Source organism: Erythrolamprus reginae, chromosome 2, assembly GCF_031021105.1.
Source record: "Erythrolamprus reginae isolate rEryReg1 chromosome 2, rEryReg1.hap1, whole genome shotgun sequence".
Lineage (NCBI taxonomy): Eukaryota > Metazoa > Chordata > Lepidosauria > Squamata > Dipsadidae > Erythrolamprus > Erythrolamprus reginae.
In genome coordinates, this window is record NC_091951.1 from 312,238,130 (window position 1) to 312,260,650 (window position 22,521).

The window sequence follows — 22,521 nt, forward strand, 5'->3', positions numbered from 1 at the left end:
TTCAATTTTGTCAATATCTTTTTGTAGGTGAGGTCTCCAGAACTGAACACAGTATTCCAAATGTGGTCTCACCAGCATTCTATATAGCGGGATCATAATCTCCCTCTTCCTGCTTGTTATACCTCTAGCTATGCAGCCAAGCATCCTACTTGCTTTCCCTACCGCCTGACTGCACTGTTCACCCATTTTGAGACTGTCAGAAATCATTACCCCTAAATCCTTTTCTTTTGAAGTATTTGCTAACACAGAACTGCCAATACAATACTCAGATTGAGGATTCCTTTTCCCCAAGTGCATTATTTTACATTTGGAAACATTAAACTGCAGTTTCCATTGCTTTGACCATTTATCTAGTAAAGCTAAATCATTTACCATATTACAGACCCCTCCAGGAATATCAACCCTATTGCACACTTTAGAGTCATCGGCAAATAGGCAAATTGGAAGTTCCCCCTGCCCCCTGCCAAAGGAAAGCCAACTGGGCTTCCCCTTCCTTCTTACCCTTCCCGCTGCTTCCCCCCCCCCCCCAATCCTACTTCCGGAAAGAGAACCCCACACTGGAAACACATTTGGAGGCGATGTCAGAGTGCATCGGAGTGTTCAGTGCTCAGTGGAGAGAGGAGTGCTTTTCCATGCTGTCCCCTTCTTTCTCTTGGCCCTGCCGACAAAGGAGGAAGAAAGCCAGGCTTGGGGGATAGCCTCACCCTGCAAGATCTGCCCCTGCTTATCTCTCCCAGCCCTCTTTGCTGGCAGTAACAGCAAATGTACCACAATGTTGCCATGCAAAGGCAAGTAGAGAAGTGCTTTGATCCCTCACAAAGACTGCCATGATAGGATGAGGGCTCTTTCATCCCTCTGCCATGACAGGGTGACAGGGAGCCTCAGCAGAGGGCCCAAAGAGCCACATACGGCTCCAGAGGTGCAGGTTGCAGACCCCTGTACTAGAAGAATAAATTATGGTTGTCGGGGCCATTGTTCTATAACGAGAATGCAACTGTCCTGGTAGATTCTCAGAAGATTCCTATCAAAAGGAATATTGTAGAGTTCGTTTCAAAAAGGTAAGAAAGTATAGCTTAGAAATTGGAATCCTGTCCAGGCCCTGTTGCAAGAACCTAAGCACTGATGAATGCAAAGTGCAAAAATATCCATTCTTATTTATTACATAGATTTGTATACTGTTTGATCACAATGAGCGTATTATTATTATTATTATTTATTAGATTTGTATGCCGCCCCTCTCCGAAGACTCGGGGCGGCTCACAACAGTAATAAAAACAATATAGTAGTTGATATACCCAGTGAAGGGCTACCAAACTTTTTACTACCACACTGTGGGCGTGGCTTATGCAGGATGCCCTGCATTTTCTTTCAACATCTTTCAGTGCAAATTGGGTGCTCTGGGGTGGAGCTCCATCTTTGCTACCCCCCTGCGTTCTCCCCCCCCCCATCCGGGCAGTAGTCCACCCCTGGATATACCCTTAAAAAAATCATGAAATACAATCCAAGCATCCCACTCCATAAAACAAGCATCTTTTGAATTAAAAGCTGTCACTAGAATTAAATGCAAACTGAAGTCAAAAGTAGCCCGTCATTCTTCTCAGTGACACATATTGTCAAAACAACATTGGTTTGTACCTTTTTGAAATGCCAGCAAGAAGGGATTGAAATGAACCTCGGATAGTAATCTGTGTTATGATGTTGATTTCATGGAGTTAGGCCCAAAATATCCTTTCTCAGACTATCTATCTATCTATCTATCTATCTATCTATCTATCTATCTATCTATCTATCTATCTATCTATTGGATTTGTATTCTGCCCCTCTCCGTAGATTTGGGGCGGCTAACAACAATGATAAAAACAGCATGTGACAATCCAATAATAAAACAACTAAAAACCCTTATTATAAAACCAAACATACACACAAACATACCATGCTTAACTTGTAATGGCCTAGGGGGAAGGAATGTCTCAATTCCACCATGCCTGGCAGTATAAATGAGTCTTGAGTAGTTTACGAAAGACAGGGAGGGTGGGGGCAATTCTAATCTTAGGGGGGAGTTGGTTCCAGAGGGCCAGGGCCGCCACAGAGAAGGCTCTTCCCCTGGGGCCCGCCAAATGACATTGTTTAGTCGACGGGACCCGGAGAAGGCCAACTCTGTGGGACCTTATCGGTCGCTGGGATTCGTGCGGTAGCAGGCGGTTCTGGAGGTAATCTGGTCCAATGCCATGTAGGGCTTTAAAGATCATGACCAACACTTTGAATTGTGACCGGAAACTGATCGGCAGCAATGCAAGCCATGGAGTGTTGAGGAAATGTGGGCGAATCTTGGAAGCCCCACGATGGCTCTCGGGGCTGCATTCTGCACGATCTGAAGTTTCCGAACACTTTTCAAAGGTAGCCCCATGTAGAGAGCATTGCAGTAATCGAACCTTGACGTGATGAGGGCATGAGTGATTGTGAGCAATGACTCCCTGTCCAAATATATGCACATGATAGACGGATTCTATTCTCCCACATGAGGGTCATGATTTAACGATGCAGATTTTATTACGAATGTCTCACCAAAAATGGCTGAGTTGGTTATGGTTACTAATGTTCCACACTTATGCTCACTAGAATAGTTACGGACTGTAGGAGGAATCAGTGCTTCAAAATAAAACTGGAGAGAATCAATAAGGGATGCATCCAAGATAGGGGAAATGACTAAGCCTGAGCTACCATGCGGCTCAAAAAGTGGATAATGGCATAAGAAAGGCAGGAGGAATATGGTTCCCTTTCTAACATTGATTGTCCTCCCTGTGATAAGAGTAACCTAGACAGTCTCTACTCACAGTCACTCATGCCCTTATCACCTCAAAGTTCGACTACTGCAATGTTCTCTACATGGGGATACTTTTGAAGAACATCCAGAAACTGCAAATTGTGCAGAATACAACTACACGAGCCGTCATGGGCTTGCCCAGACACATACATATCTCTCCAACACTCTGTGGTCTGCATTGGTCGCCAATTGGTTTCTGGACTCAATTCAAAGTGTTGGTTATGACCTATAAAGCCCTACATGGCATCAGGCCAGAATACCTGTGGGATCGCTTCCTGCCGCATGAATCCCAGCGACCAATCAAGTCCCACAGCGTCTGCCTTCTCCAGGTTCCATCAACTAGACAATGTCGTTTGGCAGGACCTAGGGGGAGAGCCTTCTCTGTGGGGGGTCCCGGCCCTCTGGAATCAACTCCCCCTGGAGATTCGTACTGCCTCCACCCTCCTTGCCTTACGTAAGAGTCATAAGACTGACCTATGCCTCCAGGCTTGAGGCTATTAGATCTTTGCCCCCTGGCCATTTGCTGAGCAAATGGAATGACTGTTTTGTCACGCTGGAAATTGCCAGCCCCCATGACATTGAGAAACATCCAGTAGTTAGAGAGTTAATTCTGTCTAGTAAGGTAGCTCCTCCTGTGTGATGTAATTGTTTGCTCACATCCTGTCCTTCTCCAAGAAGAAGGGCTGTCCTTATTCAGAGGACATATTCTTTTCTCCATACATTCTACCTAGAGGATGTGCTTTTCATGTCTCTCCAGACATTCATTGTTTTTATACTTTTCTAATAAAAAGTAACTTGTTCATTCGAACATGCTTGTCTGTACTTCACTATTCATTACCTCTGGAAGCTCCTGGCTCACTCCTCACGGGCTGAGCGCCTTGTCTAAGGTAAGGGGGTCTTCTAAATCCCGACATGGTGGCCGAGCACGGTTATTATTGAAGTAACAGACCCCGCTTACACTCCGTAAGCTTCCTAGGAATTTTTCCCTGATGCCAGCGAAAAAGAAACGTAATCCTCTCACGCAGTCATACGTTGATTCTCTCACGAGCGACCAGTTGGCCCAACTCAAGGAGACAATTCGTGTAACCGATTGTAAAAGGAATCCAACAATGTCTCTGCAAGGTGAGAAGGAGCTTCTTCTAGCTGACCCCTGCACTCAACGAACCGTAAGTGAATCTTACTTCATTGATGATGTAGAAACCAGGGAAAAGGATTGTAAATCTACCCAGGGTGAGCCCTCCGGCAGTCTTTCCATTAATCCTAGCGAAGATGAGGAGGAGGAGACGTTAACTCTGTTCCCCTCGCAATCATCCGGGACCCACGTTAAGGCTCAAACCAAAACAAGGCACCTAGATGATTTTAGCTCTCTCACTTCTGCTAAAATAAAAGGAACTTCCTTAAATCTGCAGAAAATTGAGCAGCTCATTGAGAAGGATGAGAAGGAGATAAATTCTTTAGAATCAGTCTGTCTCCGTTTTGAAAACCTTCCTACAATGAAAACTATAGAGCAGCAAGAAATTTATTTCAGTTATTTTAAAAAGGCTGATGAAGTCAGAACTGAGTTACGATCTCTAAAAAAACTTCAGCTTAAACTTCTTGCAGAAAAAATGGAGTTTATGTCCCTGAGAGGCAGTTCACGTGCTCATTCTCCACAGGGAGAGACAGAAGGAATCCATTCCTCCCACTCACCCCAAGATACGCATGGGCACATCGTAAATCCTCCTGTGGTCACACATTTTTTCCCATCACGCTCTCACATAGAACACATTCCTTTTGAACAAGGGAGGGCTACCCAGCTCGAAGATAAAAAAATGGTCCATTTGCAGTCTGAAGCCGTTGCAAGCCGAGAAAGGGGGAGGCTTTCCCCCACTGCTGCAAGTTATGCAACAGCGGCCACTAGTGGATGGAACGTCCGAAAGGAAAAACCATTGCCAGAAGCCAGACAGGGACTTTCCCAGGCAGACATGGCTGCTGAAATGCAAAGAAAAGATCCATTTAATCCAGGTACTTCTGTTTCATCGCAGATACCTCCAGTTTTTATTCCGCAGATGCCTGCACAACTTCCCCAGATGGTACAGCCACAAGGTTTGTCAGGAGGGGTAGGGGCTCAACCCCAACCACTCCAAGCGGTCCAGCAGACTGCATCAACAAGACAGACCATCACCTCCTCTGTTCTGAAAGGTGAGTTTGTGCTGTTACCTAATGGACACAATTATAGGAAGTGGCTTCACAGAATAAATTTGCACCTACTGGCTCATGACATAGATGGGATTGTTCATAATCCACCAGTAAGGCGCTGGACTGCAGAAGAAAGGGAAGCTGACATAAAAGCCAAGCTACTCATTCTCATGAGCATGGATTCACAGTTGTCACAGAGATATGACACACATGACATTACTTCAGCTCAGATATTGCAGTCAATAGATGGCATGTTTAGGCCAATATCAGATGAAGGCAATTACATACTGATAGCCAAGTTTAATAATACTAAACTTCCAACAGGGGGCGAACTTGCACCTCACCTTTCTAAACTCCTTACAATGCATAAAGATTTAGAAGAAAGAGGATACCGCTATGATGATAATCAAGTCAATGCGGCTATTATAACTTCTCTTGGTCCTGAATGGAAGGAAGTTATTTACAAGTTCAGCATACTCCCAATGGCCCAGAAATCTACTCAGAGACTCTGTAACATGCTAACTGAAGAAGCAGAGTTGCTGAACACTGGCCTTAGACCTATGTCAGCAGCATTTAAATCTAACTTGGCCAAGGGCGGTCAGCAGAAAACAAGTACTCCAAAGTACTCACGCCAGAAACCTTTTAAGAAGGATGACACTCGCAAATCTCCTGATGTGCAAAGTGTGAAGTCTGGCGAGACTGATCATCCACCTTATCCAACCCAGCCTAAAGGCGCACACAAGAAAGGATCCAGAGGAAAGAGTTCTGGAGCTGCAAAGTCAACTCCCAAAGACTCCAAAGATGAGAAACCTACTTATGTTGGTACCATCCACCTCAGCATTGTTCCTGACAAGAGTCCACTCTACGACATTCGTGAGTTATGGACCCTAGACAGTGGAGCAGCGGCACACATCGCGTACCGGAAGGAATCCTTCAGTGAGCTACACCCGACAGATGTCAAAGAAGTGTATGGAGTTGGTGATCTACGTTCCAAGGTGGAAGGAAAAGGAAAAGTCTTCGTCAAAGAACTGGACTCCCTTATCTCAAATGTTTTCTACGTTCCAACTGCCAAGAACAACATTCTTAGTGGATATTGCCTGAAAGAAGAATTGAAGGTTGTAATGAACTTTGGACTCAAAGACTCTAACATTTTCAAGGATGGCAAACTTCTTGCTACTGCCATCCCCATCGAAGGTGTTTTTTATTTGCAACCCAAACCTGCCAGTAAAGGTAGTGTAAGTATAAGCGTTCCAAAGGGCGAATGCACAGGTCCAGAGAGAAACCCTGGTGCCACCGCTAGTTCAAAGGTTCCTAAAACCAATGAAACCCCTGAGGTTCCTAATGCTGTTAAAAATGTTAAACACATGTTAACAAACAAATCTTTTCATTCCAGGTGCATTCACAGATGGCATCGTCGCTTGGGGCATGCTTCTTACCCCATTTTAGCAAAGACGTCTGAATATGTTGATGGTTTCACAATTGATGGGGCTTGCAAAGTTTACCTTGATTGTAGAATTTGTAACACTGCCAAACTTCAGGATCTCACAATCCCCAGATTTCCTGTCCGCCAGTGTACACGCATCTTTGAATTGGTCCATACCGACGTTGTCGGTCCATTTCGGCCTACTGTTGGTAAACGTAAGTACTTCTTAACTGTAGTTGACAGTTACTCACGATTTGGCTATGTTTTTCTTTTAAAACAAAAATCAGAGGCGTTTGAGGCTTTTAAAGGCTTTGCTGCAGATATACTTACCCAACACGACGTCTGGATCGAGCGGATTCAAAGTGATCGTGGAGGCGAACTTATGTCACAAGAGTTCCAAGGATGGATGGCCAGGAATGGGATCCTCAGGCAGACCTCATCATCAGGAGCGCAGCAGCACAACGATGCATGCGAACACAGAAGCGCGATCCTGCAGACAATGTTTCGTTGTCTCATTGAGGATGCAAACGTGGACTTTTCATACTGGGGCGAAGCATTAAGGTATGCTAATTACATTGTTAACAGAACATGGAGTAGCGTCATTCAAGACACTCCTTATTACTTGCTCCATGGCAAGAAACCTGACATTCAAAACATTTACATTTTTGGTTGTTATGCCACTGTTAACATTCCAGTTGAACAGAGAAGAAAAGGAGGTCCTGTGTCAGAAAGAATGAGATTCATCGGCTTTGATGAAGTCTCCAAGTACCACAAATTTGCTGACTCTCATCACAGAGTTTATATTTCTAATTCAGCCAAATTTGAGGAAGACACAAATTGGTCCAGTATACATAGTAATGATACTTCAGTTTATTTTCCTAAGGAAAGTGTGCAGAGTCCTGAAGCCCAGGAAGCTGTGCCAGAAATTCCTGATGTTCCAGATGTTGAACAACCTTCGACAGTTGCCGAGGAAACCTCTGGTGATGAACTTGAAGGCGGAGATGATGATGAAGGATGGACCAGCGTTCCCAGACGTTCCAAGAGAACTACCAAAGGAACTCCTCCAAAGAGATTTGCACAGCAAGTATCTGACTCTCCTTATCTTTTCATGTGTAACAATCTTACACTTCCACCTGATCATTTTCACCAGATCAAACTTTTGCCTGACTCTGAACAAGAAAAATGGCATGAGGCTATGGAACACGAACTGGACTGTTTAAAGAAACTTAATGTGTTCCAGAAGGTGGAGCCTCCTAACAAGAAGAAAGTCATTGGCACACGCTGGGTGTATAAAGTCAAACAAAAGCCTAATGAGGAAAAGCTGTACAAAGCTAGGCTTGTAGCTCAAGGATTTTCTCAAGTTTATCCCGATGACTACACAGATACATACTCACCCACAGTCAGAAATGAAAGTGTCAAGATTGCCCTAATCACTGCTATTGCTTTGGGTTTAGAAGTTTTCCAGTTTGATGTAGAGACTGCCTATTTGAACGCTGATCTGAATGAAGAGATCTACGTCAAAGGTGCTCCTGGATTCCAGAACCGAGAAGGAGAGGTTTGGTTTCTGAGCAAGTCTTTATACGGCCTCAAACAGAGCGCCCTCTGCTGGTACAAATTATTATCCCAAAAGCTAAATTCAATGGGCTTTATTAAGTCCGAATCTGATGGATGCGTGTTCACAAAAGGGCAAGGTAAGACTTATGAAATTGTTCTTGTTTATGTTGATGATATTGTTTATGTAGGTCTCAATGAAAGCACTAGTCAAACTTTTGCTAAGGGCCTTGAGAAACATTTCACCTTGAAAAGCCTAGGGCATATCAATGATTATCTAGGTGTTCAGTTTGAGAAAACTGAGAAGGGGTTCTCTCTTTCACAAGAAAGTAAGGTTGACCAGCTTTTGCAAAATTGTAACATGTCCGATGCGCATACTTGTCGTTCTCCTATGCAAACTGACTTTTACAGGTTAACCCGAGAAGAGTATCCTGATTTTGAGAACAAAACATTGTACCGGTCAGTGATTGGATCGCTATTGTACATCAGCAGCTGGACGAGACCTGACATTTCACTGAGTGTGAATCTACTGTCCAGATACGTTGGAAAGGCTACCACGTTTCATTGGTCTTGCATAAAGAAGCTGCTCAAATACATGAAGCTCACGAAAGGCAAGAAGCTGTACCTTGAGCCAGATCATGTTGAGTACCCTGAAGTGATTTGTTATGCTGATGCTGACTGGGCAAGTGACACAGAAACACGAAAAAGTACTTCTGGTTATATCATGTTTTTAAATGGTTGTCCTTTCTTTTGGAAAGTTAGGCAGCAGAAGTTTATTTCTTGCTCTTCAACTGAATCTGAATATGCATGTGTTTCTGATTGCTGTAATGCATTAATGTCTCTTTTTCCTCTCATTGATAGTATTTGGAAAGGTCCTATGACACCAATTGTTATTATGGAGGATAATGTTTCAGTTGCATTCATTGCTGAAGCTGAATTTGTTGGAGCTCGTTCACGGCACATTCACATCCGGTATCAAAATATCCGAGAGAAGGTGAAAGATGGTTTCGTGAAATTTCAGTATGTGGCTACTACTGAGCAGATCGCTGACTTGCTGAATAAGCCATTGCCAGCTGATCAACATGAATACCTCACCAACAAATTGTGCCTTAAGTGAATTGATGTCTTGATGTCCAGATGTCCCTCTTGTCCCTGATGACTGACAAAGAAGGGGTGTCACGCTGGAAATTGCCAGCCCCCATGACATTGAGAAACATCCAGTAGTTAGAGAGTTAATTCTGTCTAGTAAGGTAGCTCCTCCTGTGTGATGTAATTGTTTGCTCACATCCTGTCCTTCTCCAAGAAGAAGGGCTGTCCTTATTCAGAGGACATATTCTTTTCTCCATACATTCTACCTAGAGGATGTGCTTTTCATGTCTCTCCAGACATTCATTGTTTTTATACTTTTCTAATAAAAAGTAACTTGTTCATTCGAACATGCTTGTCTGTACTTCACTATTCATTACCTCTGGAAGCTCCTGGCTCACTCCTCACGGGCTGAGCGCCTTGTCTAAGGTAAGGGGGTCTTCTAAATCCCGACATGTTTTTATGGGGTTTTGGGGATTTTAGTATTATTATTTATTAGATTTGTATGCCGCCCCTCTCCGTAGACATTTTATACCTTAAATTAATTAATTGGATTTAAGATACTGTATATTGTTTATTATATGTTGTGCATCGCCCCGAGTCCTCAGAGAGGGGTGGCATAGAAGTCCAATCAATCAATCAATCAATCCTATGGAGCAATGATCACCAACCAGCAAGAAAATTTTGATGATCTGCAGAAAAATAATTTGCATTTTTTTCATGTTGCACCAAATCAGAGATCCTCAAACTAGAGTACCTCCGCTGGATACATGCAATGAATGTTTGTGTTGCTGCATAAAGTCTTCCCCCTTCAGGGACTTTTTGTGTAGGTTGGAAGGGGGCAGAAATTCAGACTTGGCATCTGCCTCAGCCTCCTGCTGCAGGGCTTTGGGCAAAGACTGGAGGGAAGTGCCACTGGCGGTGAAGAGCTGGAGGGCCTCTTTTCAGTGAGACTGCATCGTGGCCGCCCCTCTCCCTAGACTCTAGGAATGGATTAAATGGATATTTAATCCATTCCTAGAGTCTACGGAGAGGGGCGGCATACAAATCTAATAAATAATAATAATAATAATAATAATAATAATAATAATAATAATATTATCATTATTATTATTATCTGATCATCTTAGCCCACTGAGCCTCCAGGCACTGATACCTCTCCTTGAACTCCAACAGGTCTTCCCTCTACTTGGAAAGCCTATGCTCATAGTCTTCAGTGAACTGCTTCTGCTGATCCTGCCTTGATCAAATCCAATTTGAACTGAGCCAGTTGTTTGTCAACTCTTTCTCGTGGTGGCTGCTTAGCTCCAACAACTGCTTCCTGTTGGGGCCCTAAGAAGCCCAGGCGGACAGGCAAGGAGTGGCTAGGAGGGGAGGAGCGAGTAGAGGCCATAGAGGCACCCCTAAATGTGAGTGACATCAAGTTGGCCACACTCACCCAGTCACATGATCACCTAGCCACAGCCACCCAGCGATCACTAGGCAGATCATGACTGGTCCGCGGGATTTAAAATTATGAGTTTAGTGCTCCCTGAGGTCCTAAATGTCGGTGACCCCTTTTATAAAGAATGAAAGGCTTTTCATAATTAACTTGTAGTCCCACATCATGTAAAAGAAGCACTTGAAAAGGGGTCATTATAAAAAAGCACAGTGCAGCTTTCAGCCAGTCTTTCAGATAAATAAGATGGATATGGCAGTATACAATTATGCATACTATACTGTACCTTTAGGGAAAAAGCTGCCTGGATCATGGTAAGATCAAATGGTAAGATCAAATGGTAAGATCAAATGGTAAAATTCCTATAAATTAAAGAAAAATATGGTGGGTGTACTTATCCTGAAAGGCAATAGATGAAAAACATATCACTGTTGGAGAAGAGGACAGATGGCAGCAACCAGTATCATTGTGAGATAAGAGAATAGCAAGGAGTCAGTAAAATTATAAATATCTAGTGTAGAACTAAATGGAACTAAATCTTCTATAGGGCTTTATCAATTTATACCTTCTTTTTTTACAAAAACACCTGCTGGGCATAATTCTGGAAATGTCCTGAAACAAGACAATTAAGTACAGGTAACCTGCGATTTACAACTACAGCTGTAACGTTGAACAGTCACTAAATTAACTGTTGTATGTTGAGGACTATCTATACAAAGTTAGCTCAGAATTTCATGGCCTCTACCAACAATTTGTTCACAATAGCAGTTCTACTTCCAAAATAAAATGCAGGATAACCTGTTGTGAACACTGGCTTGATAACATCAAAACCGATGCAAAGATGAAGATCCAAAACTGAAAGAAGCTGTGTTTAGCAGGGTAACTTAACTGTCTATAAAGTCATCAAGACTGAATAGTTAAAACAACATACAAGCAATAGACAAAATCTAAAATAAAGCAGTCATTATTTACTGAGCTCCACATTTCTTAAAACTGAGCCAAGCCATCTGTGAATGAGAGGTATTGGTGAACATCAGGATCAGATTGAAAGATGCTGCCTCTAACCTCAGGTTCTTTTGCACAGAACAGAAAAGCAATATTCACATCAAAAATTAACTTCAGAGGAAGCATGACTGCTTCACTTGAAAAGGTGCTTGTCTGTTATTGAAACAGTAAAGGGACCATAAGAGGCTATGAGAGTGTCTGAATTACTGTTGTAATTTCCATTTGCATGCTTTTGCAAAGAGTTGGTAGACTCTATTCAAGGATTATCAATCTTAATTGTGAACAGATTGAAGGGGAAGACCTTGATCTTAGTTTTGGCTTTCAATGTAGGCAGATAAACCACAGGGAGGATGCTGCCAAGGGAGGATGCTGCCAAGGGATGCTGCTACATTATACTTCCATTTAGCAAATCTTCTGTTTCTGAATGATAAAACTTAAATAATCTGACATCTGTCATTTGACAAACAAGATAATAATGAGTATTATGTATACTCATATACCATGTATGACTTGTATAGAGCAGTGTGGGAAGAAAATGCTCTTGAAGAATACTTGTCGTTGACAGTCCAACTTCTTTATTCCTTATCTGTGGACGCTGCTGATGGTGGAATGCACCCAAACTAATACAACTGGGAATTGGGTTGAAATACGTGTTAGCTGTTGTGAGTAGTCCACATCCAGCTCAGCTGGTCACAGATTTCGAGGACCAGGAGGCAAAGAAGAAATGGCACCACAGACCAGTGTTCTTGCCATCTGAATCTGAAAGTGAGATTGAGGAATGTTTAGGGACTGAGGAACCACCAGAGGCTGTAGAACCCCTAGCTAGGCTATTGCCCGAGTCAAAGAACGATGAGGAGTTTGATGATTAGGACCCCGTTAGATGCAAGAATAAGGAGGATGAGATCCAGGCATGAATATCTGTCTAGAAGGGGTTCTTGGTGTTGATTAGATCTATGGGACACTTGGCCATGTCACGCTGAATATTGACAGCCCCAGAGACATTTAGTAATTAAATAGTTCTGTGTGTGTTTCATTAAGATCCACCTATTATGATGTAATATCCTGCCGCGCTATCATACCTCATATCCTTCTTTATGCTCTGTTGTTCTTTTATTCTCCATTCCTGTTCTAGCCTCCATCATGTGAAGATGTATTTTTTACTTTGTCCCTCATGACATATTTGTTTTGTACTTTTATAATAAAAAGAAATCTTGCTTTGAAAACAAATGACTGGGCTCTCAGTCCATCACCTCCGCGGTGGGTTAGTGTTCAAACGGACATTAATCACTCACATCGTGTCAGGCCACACCTTGGGGGTATATAAAGAAAGGTTGATGGGAAAAAGGGGTGTGGAAAGCAACATTTCTATCATGGAAGAGGATACTATGAGACCTTTTCTGGCTCCATGGACTTTGAAACCGACTTTTTGTATGACCTGCGGAAGCCTGGGATGCGAGTGTGTTTAAACTATCAGAGACTCTATGACTCTAGCTAGTGAGACTCCCAGACTCTGTTATAATATTAGCAGTTCTGTGTTAGCAAAAACTTCAGAAGAGAAGGATTTAGGGGTAGTGATTTCTGACAGTCTCAAAATGGGTGAACACTGCAGTCAGGCAGTAGGGAAAGCAAGTAGAATGCTTGGTTGCATAGTTAGAGGTATAACAAGCAGGAAAAGGGACATTGTGATCCTGCTGTATAGAGCGCTGGTGAGACCACATTTGGAATACTGTGTTCCGTTCTGGAGACCTCAGCTACAAAAAGATATTGACAAAATCGAACCCGTCCAAAGACCCGTACAAAAATGGTGGAAGGTCTTAAGCATAAAACTTACCAGGAAAGACTTAATGAATTCAATCTGTATAGTCTGGAGACAGAAGGGAAAGGGGGATATGATTGAAACATTTAAATATGTTAAAGGGTTAAATAAGGAGGGAAGTGTTTTTAATAGGAAAGTGAATACAAGAACAAGGGGGAACAATCTGAGGTTAGTTGGTGGAAAGATCAGAAACAATGTGAGAAAATATTATTTCACTGAGTAGTAGATGCTTGGAACAAACTTCCAGCAGATGTGGTTGGTAAATCCACAGTAACTGAATTTAAACATGCCTGGGATAAACATATATCCATCCTAAGATAAAATACAGAAAATAGTATAAGGGCAGACTAGATGAACCATGAGGTCTTTTTCTGCCGTCAATCTTTTTTGTTTCTATGTTTTATTTATTCATTCATTCATTCATTTATTGGATTTGTATGCATGTTATCTCCTTGCTAATTGGGGAACTGCTAAAACTCCTTGCGTTTATCATTGTTGTTGTAAAAACCACTTTACCAACAGACCTTGCTTATTGAAACTTTTGTAAACAGCATGAGTGACTTTTTATTTCCTGACAATTGAGCTGGCCAGACAGAACATTAGCAGACCTTTTATTTTTTAAAGCTTTCTTTGTACAGAAAAAGGTTTAATAACATTATGGTTGGTTAAACCCAAGAATGTTATTTTTTCTGCCAGTATGATTGGAAGCATAAGAATTTGGACTCTTAAAAAATGGCATCTTACACTAGCTCATAAAGTGGATCCTCTACAATCTCATATAGTCAATAAATTTCCAAGCAAAGAGGAAATATGACAAACTTGCTCCCTAAATTAAAAATGAGACTCAACAGAACAAAAGTTAGATGCTTTGTCTCCAGAAGCAGCACTAGGTAACAATATAGATGAAAAAGCCAATTGGATTTCACAGGAGTTACAGCAACATAATTATCACTTCTGAGCCCTATGAAAAGAGTAAATGCAGCAGAACACTCTGATCAGCAAATCCACGTCTACTATTCTGGGAAGCACGACATCTAAAGCAACGTTTCTGACAATAAGACAAGAGACAAAGACTAGAGCTGAGATGCAAGATATGTGTCGAAAGAATATTCTGAAGGGCCGAAATGTTCTAGAAACACAAAAAGACTGCTTGAGGGTATTGTTGGTTTGGTTCAGTCCACAATTTATTTTTTTTTGGGGGGGGGGGAGGGAGGGAGGGAGAGAGGGATCGCCAGGCAAGAAATTACAGGGTTTATAAAAGGTGAAAATAATAGAAGGCTAGTATTCTTGTCCAGTGGAGATTTCACAGCCAATGGATATGGAAAAGGCCTCAGTTTTCATAGTTTGTATTGCAGGAGAGACTTTTTCTTTGAATGGAATTGAGAGGTCAGACTTTTTAGAAGTTTTTGTTTCTTAACTAAATTTTCCTAATCCTCAGTGGATTGCAGCAGAATCAGAAAGTTCAAACTCACTCGAGAAGAGCAGAGGGAGATATCACATCCTTGGCTATTTTAAGATGTGTGGACTGCAAGGCCCAGAATTCTTCAGCCAGCATGAAGAATTCTGGGAATTGAAGTCCTCACATCTTAAAGTTGCCAAGTTTGAAAACACTGCAGTACAGTGGTACATCTACCTAAGAATGCCTCTACTTACAAACCTTTCTAGATAAGAACTGGGTGTTCAAGATTTTTTTGCCTCTTCTCAATAACAATGTTCCACTTACAAACCTGAGCCTCCGAAGCTGTAACCGGAAAAGGCAGTGAGAAACCTCCATGGGGCCTATCTAGGAATCTCCTGGGAGGAAACAGGGCTGGAAAAGGCAAGGAGAAGCCTCCATGGGGCCTTTCTAGGAATCTCCTGGGAGGAAACAGGGCTGGAAAAGGCAGGGAGAAGCCTCCGTGGGGCCTCTCTACGAATCTCCTGGGAGGAAACAGGGCCTCCACCCTCCCTGTGGTTTCCCCAATCGCACACATTATTTGCTTTTACATTGATTCCCATGGGAAAAATTGCTTCTTCTTACAAACCTTTCTACTTAAGAACCTGGTCATGGAACAAATTAAGTTCGTAAGTAGAGGTACCACTGTACACAGATTCCATACTGTGTCATTCTCTTTGTACAGCAATCCCAGTGCTAATTCCTCTTCAGGAATTTTAAATCTACTTGAAACCTCTTAAGCCTTCAAGACTTTTTTATCCACTTTTGCCTATTACAGTTTTTCCTTGTCTACTGTCTCACTTCCACTCACTCCTTGCTTATAAATTTAGGCAATTGTAGACTTTATCTTCCTTACAGACTCTCATGTATATGAAACCGCTTATCGGTTCTTCATTCAGCTTTTTCCCAGTCTCCAGTTTTTAGCCAAATGTAAGTCTTCTTCAATTGGCGTAACGACTCTTCAGGGATATCTCTAAAGACTGTCCTGAATTATTTTTCATGACAATGTATTTTCTTCCTCCAGATGTGATGCATTTTATTATATTCTTTTTTCAATCCGAAACTATAAATAAAGAAAACCTTAAATATTTCAGTATACATCAGATATTTTTGGCATTTTATTTTGGAACAATTTTCAACCTTGGCATCACTTTATAAAAATCAGTCCTTTAAAAAAAACAAAAGAGGACAGATTTTGTAAAAATTTTAAACATAGAAACATAGAAAATTGACGGCAGAAAAAGACCTCACGGTCTTTTGATGAAATTTTAAAAATCTTTAAATGGGTGTTAATTCCTACTTCATCTAATTATACTAATTCAATTCATTTCTCCCTAAAAAACAGAACAAAACCTCATGTCTTTAAAGAGGTTTATGCAAATTAAATAAATACTGGAGTTCCCCCCCCCCCCTTTCCATTCTGTCATGGAAGAATTGTGAATCTGATTTTCAAGACTGCCGGGACAAGGTTTACTTTCGTTTGCCACTGCCTCCTTCCTAAGGAGAGAGAAAGCGATTGGCCCAAGATAACTCAACTGACTTTTGTCTAGGGTAGTGTTTCTCAATTATTTTCTGTTATGCCCCCCCTCACAAGTCCCCTCACTCTCCGCCGGGATGATTGTTTGCAATATTTAGTACGTTTTCTCTGAAAAAACTCAAGCCGCTTATCAGTGTGATTGGGATATAATGTGTTTAAGTGGCACCTTGATTTATTTGGCTTCATCCTATCCGCTGCCAACATTTTTAGACTCAGTAAACATAGCAATCTTTCCTCGTCTCCCACCATAGTCACAGTGAAGCCAAGCGCTACACACACTTCATCATATTTCCTCATCTTAGTTTTTGGGAGATTTATGTTTGTCTCATTATCTCCATCTCTCTCCTCCTTTCTTTTCATCCCTATTAAATATTTTTCCATGGTGTCTCTTAAGGGTTTGTGATATGCACTTCATATCTCCTACTCTGTGCGGTGTGCTATTGTTTGATACAAAAAACCCCTTATTCCCTGCAGCAAAAAAAAGATCACCTTCCTGGGGGTCACGTGCCCCTCCTGGCATCGTTCCACGCCCCCTCCAGCCCCCCTCCTACTATTCAAGAAACACTGGTCTCAGAGGACAGGACTAGAATTAGTTGTCTCCCGTTTTCTAACTGGATGCCTTAATAGTGCACTAAACTGATTCTCAGATAAATAAATACTATAAATTAAAAAAAGAAACCATTAGATTCACATTGTCATACAAATTTTAGTAGCCTTACAAAATCAATATATAAAACAAAATCATGCTTGATCTCTTCATACTGGGCTCATTATCATCATTTAACACATGCCTCCATATTCAAAAAATCTATTGTTTTAATATGATTGTGATAGTTAACACTTGCAAGAGTACTTGCTAAAGATAGTGAGTGTTTAGCACATAACAATACACTTATTCATAAACTAGTGTTCTGACATGGAGATTGCATTGTGAAAAAATCTGGTTGTGTTCACAATTTGACACACTGATAGGCTGCATTGGCACAAAATGTGATTATAATTTATCACACCAGTGCACTTTCTTGGCTGGTATGAGAACAGAACTTTGGTAATTAGGAAATCACTGGGAGGAATCTTGCCTCAGTCACAGGGAACAATAAACCAGGTATCTCCATTTGATTGTAATGATATTTTTTCTTCCTAGCAAGTTCCTAATTATTAAGACTGTTCTTGCAGCAGAGACAAAATTAGGCAAAAAGGGCATTACTAACATACCTGCTTACTAGTGATCAGCCAAGGTTCTCTAGATTTGTGGTGTGCTATTTTGTCTAACTCGCTATTTATTCCTTGCAGGTTTCTTCAAAAAGTGACCAACATATTTGTGTAGCCACGTATAGTGCAATATATGATTTAAGGAACATAGAACTAATATCAACTTTAAACATTTTGTCTGCTGAACTTTGAATCTCAAATATAGCTTATTACTGTGTGATGCAACTATTTTTTTTTTAAAAAAACTTATCAAAACTGGACAAGGCAAAAGCAAAATGTGAAGATCATTATCTGAATTATCTTCAGACACTTCAGGTTAATAATCTAGCTCATAATATGAATGGACTTTATCATAAATAAACTAAATAAATTTTTGAGACTTGCAGTTCTTTTATTCTATGCAATTAAATTCTTATTTAAGCCAAGCAGGAGCATCTAATGCATGCTTAGTTTTTAGTGCCTACCCAGGAGGATTTTAGTCTCTGTTCTAATTTTAAAATAATACAGCAAAACTTGAAAAGCGATTAATGGTAATGACTAATCAAAATACTGCCTACATAGATGCACAGAAGAAATTGATTATAGAAGTTAGACTTTTACAGTTAGGAAAAATTAAAAGTTGTCTTATTGCTGTATTGAATCAGCCTCTTTTAGGGAGGAAAAAGGTGTGTCTTATACATCGAAAAATACGGTAGGTTCCTATTTGTGTTTTGAATCTTAATTCAAAACACAAATAGGAACCTACCGTATTTTTCGATGTATAAGACACACCTTTTTCCTCCCTAAAAGAGGCTGATAATTAGGGTGCGTCTTATACTCTGAATGTAGCTTTTTCTCCCCAGCCCTAACTAGCTGCTAATGATCTTCCCAGCTTTTACCTTGCAGGCTCTTTCATTGCTTCTCTCTGTGAAGAATGGTTTCCAAGCCCTAAGTCTTTGCAGGTTTTTTCCCCCTAACTTGCTCCAAATGTTTCTTTCCAGCCCTAACCAGGTGCTAACGATGTTCCCAGCTCTAACCCACTTGCACTTGTTACTTTCTGCAAATAATGTTTTCCAAGCCCTAAGTCTTTGCAGGGTTTTTTCCATTGCTCTACTTGCTCAGACTGTTTATTTCCAGGTGCCAATGATGTTTCCAGTTCTTACTGGCTTGCAAGCTCTTTCATTGTTACTCTCTCAGAATAAAATTTTTTTAAGCCCTTAATCAGGGGATAAAATAATGTGCTGAAGATGACCAGACTAAGGATGTTAGCTAGATGAATACCTGGTAAGCAGATACTTTTCCCTATTTTCCTTCCCAAAAACTAAGGTGCATCTTATATTCCGGTGTGTTGTATATACCGAAAAATACGCTATTTACATATGGTGGAAGTTAAATCCGATCTTTATCTTATTCCAAAATGGGAGAAAACCACAGGCAAAGGATAATAAGTTGGAGGAAGGCTGCAATTGGAAAGTGGTTTATTAGCCCAATAGCAGCAGTGACAACCATAGTTCCCTCTAAGCTGAGCAGTGAGCAATGGCTCACTTAAAAATCATCATCAACTCAGAGTTTTTCAAACCTGCCCAGAAGCAGAGAGGGAAAGAGTGAGAGGGAAAGAGTACCGCCCAGTCCCGAAGGGACTGCCGCTCAGACACTATACTTTTCCGCCTACCCCCCAAAAAAATTAGAGGGAACACTGGTGACAACAGCAAGTGTTTCTGGAGGCAAAATGGTCTGGTCAATAAATGAGTTTTTATGTTTTGGGGCTTTGTAAGTGAGAGGACTGATTCTTCCTCTTTTCTTACTCCATGGAATGTTTTATTCAGGGGAGGGGGAGCCTTCCTACACATAATAAACTATAGACATAAAAATGCTCAATTTTAATTAGGATAGGTAGATTTTATGCATACATACTTCTTATATAAAGCTAAAGAAGAATGAGGGAGCCATTGTAGTATAGTAGTTAAATGTATTAAAGAAAGATTGGGAATTTAAAGTTCTAGTTTCTAAGCATTCTCAGCTACAAAAGGTCAGATTTTGTATTTCAGGCCAACCCATCTTATTTATTTATTTATTATTTGGATTTGTATGCCGCCCCTCTCCAAAGACTCTTGTAGGGTTGTTGTAGGGAAAAATAGGAGGGAAAATTACATGTTACCTTGAGATAAGATCTAATAAAAATTAAAATCCTACAATCACATTCTGTCAAAACTATGCTGACATGTGTTGTAGACTACTTAGATTTTGTAGCTAACAAGCATTATCGTTTTCACTTCTTTGTCATAAGACATATATATCAAAATAGTGTTAATTTAAAACCATTAGAAAGTCAATTTTGTATAATACAGTACATTTTATTCATTTATTTTTGGAGTCAGTAATATTTTATCCTTTGAGGGAGTCAGACTTAAATTTTTGAGGCACACCTTTTACAAATTCTGTTATTTAGAAGGCTATTTAAAGAACTAAAAATTTCAACTCTTGATCATGTTTTACATCCCTATGATTGCCCACACAAGAGCTGTGCTTTCATGAAGGTCAGTCTATCAAATAAATAAACCTTGCCAACTATAGGAAGAATTAGGGCTTTTGAAATTAAAGTGATTAACAGTACTGGAAAATTTCAAGAGTACATACAATTCAGCGATGGTGAAGCAAAATAAATAGATTAAGAGTTTGAACCTAGGAAATAGAATGTTCAGAGGTTAACTGATAAAGCTTTCAGAAATTATTTTTTAATCATGCTTTCACTGTAGTCACAATGATTTTCTGCGATTTATAATGGAAGACCAGCTATTGGCAGCTAATGTCAGAAAATTAAATTATTCCAATATACTGCATGAGATTGTCGAGGATGTAAGGTTCAATTAGCTGAAAATTTAACAGCCTATCTGCTAAATGAGAAGGCAAATTTAGCAATGTTACCAATACCACAGCAACTTTATATTACCAGATTGCTTCTATAGTGATCCCTCGCCACTTCGCAGTTCACCTTTCGCGGACTCAGTGCATCGCGGGTCGCTGCTAGGGCTTAACCTGGTGCGGAGCGGAGCTCCTGGGAGTACCTTGTGAGGAGGATTCCCCGCATGCACACATCATCCCTCACTCCCCACTCTCTCTTTATCTCTCATCTCTGCCTTCATCTCTCTCTCGTGGAATCCTCGCGAGGGGCTCCTAAAGGCTCTGCTCCGCACCCAGCATCAAAGCGTTGCTTTGGCAGGGACAAGGCGGGCATGCCGCTGAGTTAGCCAGTGCCGGTGGAGACAGTGGTGGAGGCAGCGGTGGCAACTGCTGAGGCGGCTCCGGCACCTTCCCTTCGAGGAGCAGCAATGCCGGGAATGTCATGTCCACACCTCAGGCGCACGCCACCACCATCTCCGCTGGGACTGGCTAGCTCAGCGGCGCACCTACCTTGTCCCTGCCAAAGCGATGCTTTGCTGCTGGCTGTGGAGCAGAGTCTCCGGGAGCCCCTCGCGAGGATTCCTTGAGAGAGAGAGAGAGAGAGAGACGGAGGCAGAGACGAGAGGTAAAGAGAGAGGGGGAAGTGAGGAATAATGAGTGGGGGGGGGAGGGAGAGAAAAAAATCCTACTTTGTTTATCGTGGGTGGTCCTCGAACGTAACACCTGAGATAAACAAGGGATCACTGTACTGAATTCAAAGTGCTGGTGATTACTGTTGAAGTCTTATAAGGCTACGCACTCCAGAAAGTTGCAGAATCATCATTCTGACAAAGGTTAGCTTGTTTTTTTTTTTTTAAATGGATGTCTTCCAAAACCTTCCATGAAATGCTACAGTGGTGATGGTGGCTGAGAGCCTATCAATATGCTTTCACAACGGCTGCTGAACACTCAGAAACACTTTGCCTAGTAGATATGAAATGTGTATCTTTCCTTTAAGGCATCGAGGACTCCCATTTTCCTCGGAACATTTGGGCATTGTTGGTAGAAAAGCTTTTCAAATTTGGTTTAGGAATTTATTTTTTTCATTCTCTGTTGCAAACCATTGTGTGAAGCCGGCAACATTAATAATTTTAAATTCATGAATGTATGTATAAATAAAATGGAAGAATAGTTTGCAATTTTGTGATTAACAAAATTCCTCAACTCCCCATAATCAAGTGTCTCTTGAAATCTAGATCCCTTCTTTCTTATCAGCACTACTTTAAAAATTGGACAATCATTTGCATATATTTGCAGTTGCATGGCAACAACTCCCTCAGATATAATCAACAGAGGAAGTGTGTCAAGTGCGGTAGCCATCTGGGGCAACTTTTTTTTTCTTTTTGGCAACCTTCCAGTTTGCTGCAGCTTGCTTTTCCCCAAAGAAGAAGCCAGCATGGCATGACAAGGTCAGCTACATACAGCCAGCCAGCAGGTCTGAACAAAACTGTAGAAAGGTTTTCTGGAGGTTCCTTCCACCAGCACAAAATTTAATATCACTCAAGGGTTTTTAAATAAATATTACTCACTATTTATCTTCTGTCACTGTATGTGTTTAACAATCTGAGATACTGTATTTGACATCTCATAAATGTTATCCGTTCTGACCTTGATGTGTTAACTGTTTTGTTTGAGCTTGTAAATTTATATTAACAGCCACAGCATTAAAGTTATACTCTTTACCCCCAACACCATCAACAAATTATGGGCAAGACTGTAGAGAAAATGTTGGGTATTAAGAGCTGTTCAGTTTGTTTTTATCTTAGAAGGCTATATAGAAGTCCATTTGAAAGTTCACATACCATTCCAGTTCATATGTCTGTCTGTCCATCCGTCTGTCCGTCCATCCATTTATTTATTTATTTAGGAAATTTATATTTCTGCCTATTCGCACATGGCAACTCAAGGTGGCCTACAGAATATAAAGCCCCATATAAAACAATAAAGTCATATAATAAATTAATATACTAAAATCACCTCCGCCCCGGCAACAGCACCTCAGACGAGCCATTTAATGGTATCCATCCACCCATTACACCACTTTCTTGATGAACTGTAACTACAATTGATTGAAGATTGCCAACTCTATCTAAAGAT

At 41.1% G+C, this 22,521-nt stretch overlaps 1 protein-coding gene and 1 long non-coding RNA gene across 2 annotated transcripts in view; both read right to left on the minus strand.

The window, feature by feature from the left end:
* Positions 1–22,521, minus strand: part of FAM151B (family with sequence similarity 151 member B) — a 786,337-nt gene that overhangs the window by 628,933 nt on the left and 134,883 nt on the right. The gene's annotated exons all lie outside the window — the stretch shown is intronic.
* LOC139162571 (uncharacterized) lies at positions 14,505–22,521 on the minus strand. The gene is made up of 3 exons (XR_011558348.1): positions 22,422–22,521; positions 22,227–22,336; positions 14,505–15,819 (listed from the first exon to the last, which is right to left on the minus strand). It is a non-coding gene; the product is annotated as an uncharacterized lncRNA (long non-coding RNA).